Source organism: Phyllobates terribilis, unplaced genomic scaffold, assembly GCF_046119375.1.
Source record: "Phyllobates terribilis strain yellow unplaced genomic scaffold, ASM4611937v1 Scaffold_373__1_contigs__length_1865987, whole genome shotgun sequence".
In the NCBI taxonomy this organism is placed as follows: Eukaryota; Metazoa; Chordata; class Amphibia; order Anura; family Dendrobatidae; genus Phyllobates; species Phyllobates terribilis.
Genome location: NW_027363133.1, coordinates 1,835,646 through 1,845,233, shown reverse-complemented (window position 1 = coordinate 1,845,233; position 9,588 = coordinate 1,835,646). Strand labels below are relative to the sequence as shown.

Below are 9,588 nucleotides of genomic sequence, written 5' to 3'. Positions count from 1 at the left end.
TTGAAATGGCTTAAAGGGATTATGGGTTTAAAGCTGAATAAATGGTTCGCTGCTTTAGTTGAGACACATTAGCTTTTAAAAGATTACCCGAGTATTGACCAACAACCTCTGGAGCAGATCTTAGAATAATGATCTGTGCTCAGGGGGTATCATTTTATTTGTGTTTGGCGAGGAGGAATTCCCTGGAGTTCGGAGTCGTCTTCTGAGCCTGGGATTCCCGCGGAGGATAATCTAGTCGGGGAGGTTTAATGCACTTAATTAGAGCTAGGTAAAGAATCTGGCTTAAATTAGCATGGAATTCCACATACCCCGGCCTGTAATACCGGTGCAAGCGGACGTATTACACAACTCCCTCTCCACCGGGCAGGCAGCACTTTATTACCTCCTACTTGTGTTTAGTCATTAAAGTGTTATTTTCTCAGATCCTCCCTCTCCGCATGATGACCAGAATGATCTTTTTATGTTTTTAGCTCCTTGACCTGTTTATGATTTGGGATTGGTCTACATATCTCGCCGATTATGGTCAACCCAACTCCAAATACCTAAGAGTCAATCCGAACACGGCTCTCATCCTGCTGGAGAAGTAAGTGTGTCCCCCTCCTTTCCTTCTATACTATATACAGAGCTCAAGTGTATAAAGTCACTGGTGATCGCTGTATTAACTGTACACTAGCACTATATACAGAGCGCCTATGTATAACGTCATTGTTGATTCCTGTATTACCTGTATACTATATACAGAGCTCCTGTGTATAATGTCACTGGTGAGTCACTGTTACCTGTACACTGGCACTATATACAGAGCTCCTGTGTATAACATCATTGTTGATTCCTGTATTACCAGTACACTATATGCAAAGCTCCTGTCTATAATGTCACTGGTGAGTCACTGTGTTACCTGTACACTGACACTATATACAGAGCTCCTGTGCATAATGTCACTGGTGAGTCACTGTATTACTTGTACACTGACACTATATACAGAGCTCCTGTGTATGTCACTGCTGATCACTGTATTACCTGTATACTATATACAGAGCTCCTGTGTATAATGTCACTGGTGATCCCTGTATTACCTGTACACTGACACTATATACAGAGCTCCTGTGTATAATGTCACTGGTGATCCCTGTATTACCTGTATACTATATATAGAGAGATATATATAGAGAGAGAGATATACACATATATACTGTATATATGTGTGTGTGTGTGTATATATGTGTATATATATACCATATCTATCAGTTAAATTTTGTGGCTCCCGTACCTCTGGATATCAGCAATAATAAATACCGACTTGCCTATGGGGATCTGGAATTACAGGCTCTTCCTCTCTCTCCAGGATGAAAGACATGAACAAGAAGAATAATATCTTCGCTCAGTTCAGGAAGAATGACCGGGATAAACAGAAGTTAATTGACACTGTGGTGAAACAGCTCAGGAGTCTGGTGAATGGGATGTCCCAGCACTCATAGTGCTGGCTGTACTGCAAAGCATACAGATGCCTATACTCAGCACATTGCTTTCCTGCAGAATAAAGCGTGTGCCTCACCTGGACTAAACAATGTTTTTACGGCTGATTTTTATAAGGTTTTTATATATCACACACACAAGTGACGTCAGGAGTGGAACCAGTCATTGGCGCGTACAGCGGATGAATGGACTATAAATATTGTATTTTACCTCTTGCTGCTAAAGTCTGACATTTTTTTCTGATTCTAGGGCATTTTAAGATGGGTTTTGTAAGTCATGTGAAGTCATTAAGATGATGGGGGGGGTTCAGTCAGTGAGATGAAAGGTCTGCTAGTGATTACCCTGCGGACCCCGATCACTGTCTGCTGATTGGTCAGGTCTTCCTACGTGAGTGTATGAGCGCCCACTTTTACTATAGATTTGGTTCTCAGGGTTGTGATTTTGAGCTATACTTTGTAAATATTTGCTTTTAATCTCCTTCAGGAATAAAATGAATGTTAATGAAAATCCGAAATATAGTGGTTTATTGCTCACAGCAGATACAATTCTATGGGGTTCTAGGTCTCTAATGGGTTTTCCAAAAAAAAAAAAAATTGTCACCTATCCGCAAAATAGCTGATAAACGTAGAATTGATGGGGGTCCAACTGCTGGATCCCCTCGTCTATTACAAGGGGTCCACATGTGTCAATGAATGCACCAGTAATGTATATGCACGGCCACAGCTCCGTTCACACGTATAGGAATGAGGTAGATCAAGCTGTCTCCATTAATCCAATAGAACGAGGAAGGTGATGATCATTATGCCTAAAATGCATATCCAAGGGGTAACGTTTCTCCTTGTGGAGAGTGACATGCCAAGACTGGCATGCTAATGCTAGGAGACTTAGAGGAGCATTGCAAGGCTTAAAAGTCTCCTTACATTGGTATGCCAGTCTTGGCATGTCACTCTCCACATGGAGAAACGTTACCCCTTGGGACAGAAGCCTCTCACCCAGCCAAACCTGATCTCACACTTTGCACTGATGAGGGGCAGCAGCCCGCAACACAGTATCTGCAAATTGTGATTCTGGTTTGGTTTTATCCTAAGTCATATGACAAGGCTCGTTAAAGGGTCGATATTGACTTCTAGGATTGCTACTTCCCACAGGTGGCGCTAGAGTTCTAGTCCTCTTCCTTTCTGAAGAGACAACTTGCCTACAAAATGTATAATGTCACTTGCCATTTTTCGGCTACTCCAAAATTCATGCTTCTGACTACACAGCACTCTGTAACCGGCAACTATACTAGAAATGCGTGAGCAGCAATGTCCATAAAGAGATGGAACGAGATTCTTGATGTTTGGGGTCACTTGATCCGGGTCATGCAGTATTCTGGCTATCAATCTACGGATGAACGGATTACTCCACTGCTGCAGCCTAATTATTGTCCTTTAGGGCCGTATAAATCTAAGATCGGAACGCAGTGCACGGACTGGCCGGCGGCTCTACCCACCCGAGCCTGACAGCTGCATAGATATACATGAAGCTGTCACGCTCGAGTCGGGAGAACTGCCGGCCAGTCCATGCACTGCGCTCCGTTCTCGCTTAGATTTATTCAGACGTCTGACTGTGCCCTTAAGGGAAGTTCCCACGTGGCGTAAATGCGGCAAATTTTCTTCACAGAATACTCAGAATTGTGCATAAGATTTTAAGAAATCGTATCCGCAGACTATGCAAAAAATATCCACCGCATGATTTTCCCAGCACTACGGATTTGAAATCCACAGCATGTGTATGTATTCTGTGTGTTACCGCGCATAGTTCATGCTTTGCAATTCATCGCCCAATGCCATCTGCTGCGGGAATAATCACTGTGACGTTTCCACTGCAGGATTTTCACAGCAGAATTCCTACGAGGAAACGTTCCTTAAATGACCAGACCCCAGACAGTGAAAAATGAACATAATCCATGGCACGCTTATGGCTCCAGCCCCCCAGAATGGGAACCACATAGTATTTGATAGCATAGTAATGGATAATTTTTGGACTTTAATTCTGTTTGTCTGTTCCTAAAATGCTAAACGCAGGTGTGAATGTAGTCTAACCGATTCAGTCAGATGTCCTTGTTGCACATACGTGTTGTATCCATTATAATCTATGCCGCTATTCACATGTCCGATTTTTTTTGGTATCACGGATGACAAGGGCCAATACAAGTCTATGGGTCTGTGAAAAACCCGTACAGCGCACGGATGGCATCAATGTGTCATCCATTTGCTGTCCATGTTTGACATTGCAAAGGATAGGAGAAGCTTTGTAATTTATTTCTTTATCCATCTATGAAAAGCGCTGATGACACCGATGGTAAAAATGGACACATGGCGCAAACACTGATGACACACGGATCCAAAACACTGATGACACATGGAGCAAACACTGATGACACAAAGATCCAAAACACGGATGACACCTGGAGCAAACACTGATGACACACGGATCCAAAACACGGATGACACCTGGAGCAAACACTGATGACACACGGATCCAAAACACTCATAACACATGGACCAAACACTGATGACACATGGACCAAACTCTGATGACACATGGACCAAACACTGATGACACATGGACCAAACTCTGATGACACAAGGATCCAACACACTGATGACACATGGACCAAACACTGATGACACATGGACCAAACACTGATGACACATGGACCAAACACTGATGACACATGGACCAAACACTGATGACACACGGACCAAACACTGATGACACACGGACCAAATACTGATGACACATGGACCAAACACTGATGACACATGGACCAAACACTGATGACACACGGACCAAACACTGATGACACATGGACCAAACACTGATGACACATGGACCAAACACTGATGACACACGGACCAAACACTGATGACACACGGACCAAACACTGATGACACACGGATCCAACACACTGATGACACACGGATCCAACACACTGATCACACATGGAGCAAACACTGATGACACATGGACCAAACACTGATGACACATGGACCAAACACTGATGACACACGGACCAAACACTGATGACACACGGACCAAACACTGATGACACACGGACCAAACACTGATGACACACGGACCAAACACACTGATAACACATGGACCAAACACTGATGACACAAGGATCCAACACACTGATGACAAATGGAGCAAACACTGATGACACACGGACCAAACACTGATGACACACGGACCAAACACTGATGACACATGGACCAAACACTGATGACACACGGACCAAACACTGATGACACACGGACCAAACACTGATGACACACGGACCAAACACTGATGACACACGGACCAAACACTGATGACACACGGACCAAACACACTGATAACACATGGACCAAACACTGATGACACAAGGATCCAACACACTGATGACAAATGGAGCAAACACTGATGACACACGGACCAAACACTGATGACACACGGACCAAACACTGATGACACACGGATCCAACACACTGATGACACACGGATCCAACACACTGATCACACATGGAGCAAACACTGATGACACAAGGATCCAACACACTGATGACAAATGGAGCAAACACTGATGACACACGGACCAAACACTGATGACACACGGACCAAACACTGATGACACACGGATCCAACACACTGATGACACACGGATCCAACACACTGATCACACATGGAGCAAACACTGATGACACAAGGATCCAACACACTGATGACACACAGATCCAACACACTGATGACACAAGGATCCAACACACTGATGACACAAGGATCCAACACACTGATGACACACGGATCCAACACACTGATGACACACGGATCCAACACACTGATGACACACGGATCCAACACACTGATGACACAAGGATCCAACACACTGATGACACACAGATCCAACACACTGATGACACAAGGATCCAACACACTGATGACACACGGATCCAACACACTGATGACACAAGGATCCAACACACTGATGACACAAGGATCCAACACACTGATGACACAAGGATCCAACACACTGATGACACAAGGATCCAACACACTGATGACACAAGGATCCAACACACTGATGACACAAGGATCCAACACACTGATGACACAAGGATCCAACACACTGATGACACACAGATCCAACACACTGATGACACAAGGATCCAACACACTGATGACACACGGATCCAACACACTGATGACACAAGGATCCAACACACTGATGACACATGGAGCAAACACTGATGACACAAGGATCCAACACACTGATGACACCTGGACCAAACACTGATGACACAAGGATCCAACACACTGATGACACACGGATCCAAAACACTGATGACACACGGATCCAAAACACTGATGACACATGGAGCAAACACTGATGACACACGGACCAAACACTGATGACACATGGACCAAACACTGATGACACATGTAGCAAACACTGATGACACATGTAGCAAACACTGATGACACATGTAGCAAACACTGATGACACATGTAGCAAACACTGATGACACAAGGATCCAACACACTGATGACACACGGATCCAAAACACTGATGACACATGGAGCAAACACTGATGACACAAGGATCCAACACACTGATGACACACGGATCCAAAACACTGATGACACATGGAGCAAACACTGATGACACAAGGATCCAACACACTGATGACACATGGACCAAACACTGATGACACATGGACCAAACACTGATGACACATGTAGCAAACACTGATGACACAAGGATCCAACACACTGATGACACACGGACCAAATACTGATGACACACGGACCAAACACTGATGACACACGGACCAAACACTGATGGCACACGGACCAAACACTGATGGCACACGGATCCAAAACACTGATGACACTGGCACCATTTTTTCACGTATGAGTGAACGAGACCTTAAAGAGATTGCTGGTTTTGACCACCACTCGGCACTATACAGGTCCTACAGTGAATAAATGATTCCTAAATAATGGAGCGACCCTCCTTTACATCCATTGGTCCTAATACAGGATATAGTAAACCTGACAACTAGCTAGTGCAGGTTACAGAACAGTTGTCATATTATTATAGTAAATTTGAAACCATTTATTTGCAGCGATGTAGAAAGTCTGAATTTCCAAGTCTGCAAAAATACTGAAAATAAGAAAAATTTATAAAAAATGCGCAAGTTGCATAATGTGGTGCAAGGTCCTCTGCATTTTTTGACACCAATATTTTATGGCTAAAAATATGCAATAAATTGGAAGCACTATAAAAAGGGTATGGGCATAATAAGGGACCGAAATTTCCCCTGCACCATGTGATCCAACCTGATACATTGGAGGAGAGTCCCATCTACAGTCTAGAAGAGGAAGACACAAGCACTTGCATCATTGCACCATCATGCATCGTGCTGGGACTTGTAGTTCCTTAGGTTTCTTTTTGCTTCTTTCCTGTGGCTCATGGGGTCAGTGCTGCCTCCCCACTTTCTCCATCAATTCTCCAATTACTTAGCATATCCCAGATATCGGCTTTGGTGGATTGCCAGCTATTGGCAGCTGCAGGCTGCCCAGTCCCGGCCACGTGGGGGCCACTACTCTGCTTTTATTACAGTTTGTGATCTGGGGAATTGGCCTTCATGGGAGATTCTCCATTTGAAGCCGTAAATTACCGCAGAGGCTCAAACTCCGGAGGTTTACACTGATGGCGCGATAAATCATCACTGCTGGATTTCATGTTTACGCGGATAAAGACGAGAGCATCGATTGGCAGATGCCCAGATCTGCAGCCGATCAGGGAACTGGGGGCGCGTAACCCTTCCCCGACCACAGCCCTGCTAATTATTAACCAGGAAGCCACCTACCCAGGTCCCAAAATCAACCACTGCCAGGGATGGAGAGAGGAATATATATATATGTACACATATATATATATATATATATATATATATATATATATAAGAGAGAGATCTATGTGATGGATATAAATGATAGATAGATAGATATACATAAAGTTTCTGGTGCGGATTACGAATGTGACTCTGGTTTTGCCAGATTGGCTCTCGTTTCTGAGATATTTAATAGCTAATTACAGTAGAATTCTGGCTTCCAAAAGTGGCTTTTATAGCATTGTAAGCAGACAAATCAAAATACAAAATAATTATATGGGATATTTCATTACCTAAGACACTGCTAGAGTCAAAAGACCAAAATCTATTGCATTTGTTATCATACACAAGTCGCATTGGGGGAATGCATTATTTTCATGGATGAATCGTCCCAAAAATTAGAACCAATTCAGCAAAAGTAATGGGATTTTTGAATTCTGCGCCCTCAAAATACCCTAAATCAATTAAAAAAAAAACACATTGGCACCTGAAAAAAAATGTTTGTAGACCTGTGTTATCTATCTAGAAACAAATAATAGATATCTATAGAGATTTTAGATATAGAGGTGTTAGAGAGAGATAAACAGATAGATATGTGATAGATACAGCTAATAGAGATATTAAAGATATAGACAAATAGATATGTGATAGATAGAAATGAGCAGCACTCCAATTAGATATGAAAAAATAAAGACTTTATTAGCCCATGTGGATAATAATGGGCCACATGGGCTAATAAGTAATTTATAGTTTTCATACCTGATTGGAGTGCTGCTCATTGTTCTACATATATTCTATTTAACCAGATGGTGTGTGTCCAAAAAGCTCTGCGGCCACATTTTAGTACTTTGGTCCTGCTTCATGATAGATAGATAGATAGATTCGATGGGATAGATAATGATATTTACATGTCGAAGGCAGACTAGAGATATAATAGATGATTATGACATTCAGATTGCAGATGATAGATTAAGTGATATATTTAAATATAGATGAGAGATAGAGATGTATAGATATGAGGATATGAGATATTTAGATGATAGGTGATAAACACAGAGATATTACATTAGACAGGCACAATAGAAACACTGGATATTATATACACACTTTACAAGAATCTCCATGTTTCTATAATCCATATCATTTCTATCAGATATGTATTCCATTATTCCATGTCTGTATCTTGTGCAAATCTTCTCAGACCCATCATCACTGCAGGGTATTCACTACCCCCAGTCCCAGGTCCGTGCCCAGCAGACTATTCACTACCCCCAGTCCCAGGTCCGTGCCCTGCCAACCATTCACTGACCCCAGTCCCAGGTCCGTGCCCTGCCAACTATTCACTACCCCCAGTCCCAGGTCCGTGCCCTGCAGACCATTCACTGCCCCCCAGTCCCAGGTCCGTGCCCTGCAGACTATTCACTACCCCCAGTCCTAGGTCCGTGCCCTACAGACCATTCAGTGCCCCCAGTCCCAGGTCCTTGCCCTGCATACCAGACCCCATCCTACCCCCGTCCCTGGGTGCTGGGCTTGTCCTCACTATTTTATGGCTCCTAAGTAAAGGCCTCTATTCCTCATCAATGGCCACCACTACATTTTATAACTCCTTTCCCAGCAGCTCAGGTGTTTCCAGTACGGCCAGCGCCATGGTGCTCCCACCCCGGTGTAGATGACCAGTAGGGCAGGGGGCTCCAGGCTTCCCTGTAGTAAGTGGAGGTGGAAGTGTTTCTTTATCTCTGATGAGGTGTGAGCACTAATTGTTTTATTCACTGACTGATGGCCACAACATGGCAGATAATAGGAAGCTATCAGTCATCTTATTACTACAACAAGCCTAAAAGTGAAATGATATGAGCTGTTATCTAGAGTCAACACTGCCTGATAACCTGCCCTGTGTACCTGTCACCAGGAGATGAATGACTCCAGGTCTACAATAAATATCCTCCATCTGTGACCCATCTAAGGATGCCATCATCCCCAGCAGCAGGCAGGGGCTGGCACCTACACACAGGGCACAATGGCCACAGAGGGGTCTCTCCCTCTCTCTTTCTTCTGGCCATGTCTACACATTCCTTCAAAGTGCCCAATCCTAGCAATGTTCCCTGCTACTTATATATGCAGGAAGGCAAGTCAGCCCCTGAAGGTGGAACATATCATAAGCCAATATGTATATAAATGTGGCCAGGAG

General features: G+C 43.6%; 1 long non-coding RNA gene across 1 annotated transcript; it reads left to right on the top strand.

Annotated features, from left to right (window-relative positions):
- The first annotated feature begins 443 nt into the window (after positions 1–443).
- LOC141223160 (uncharacterized) lies at positions 444–1,990 on the top strand. Its single transcript, XR_012290812.1, has 2 exons — positions 444–583; positions 1,346–1,990. It is a non-coding gene; the product is annotated as an uncharacterized lncRNA (long non-coding RNA).
- Positions 1,991–9,588: the final 7,598 nt, after the last annotated feature.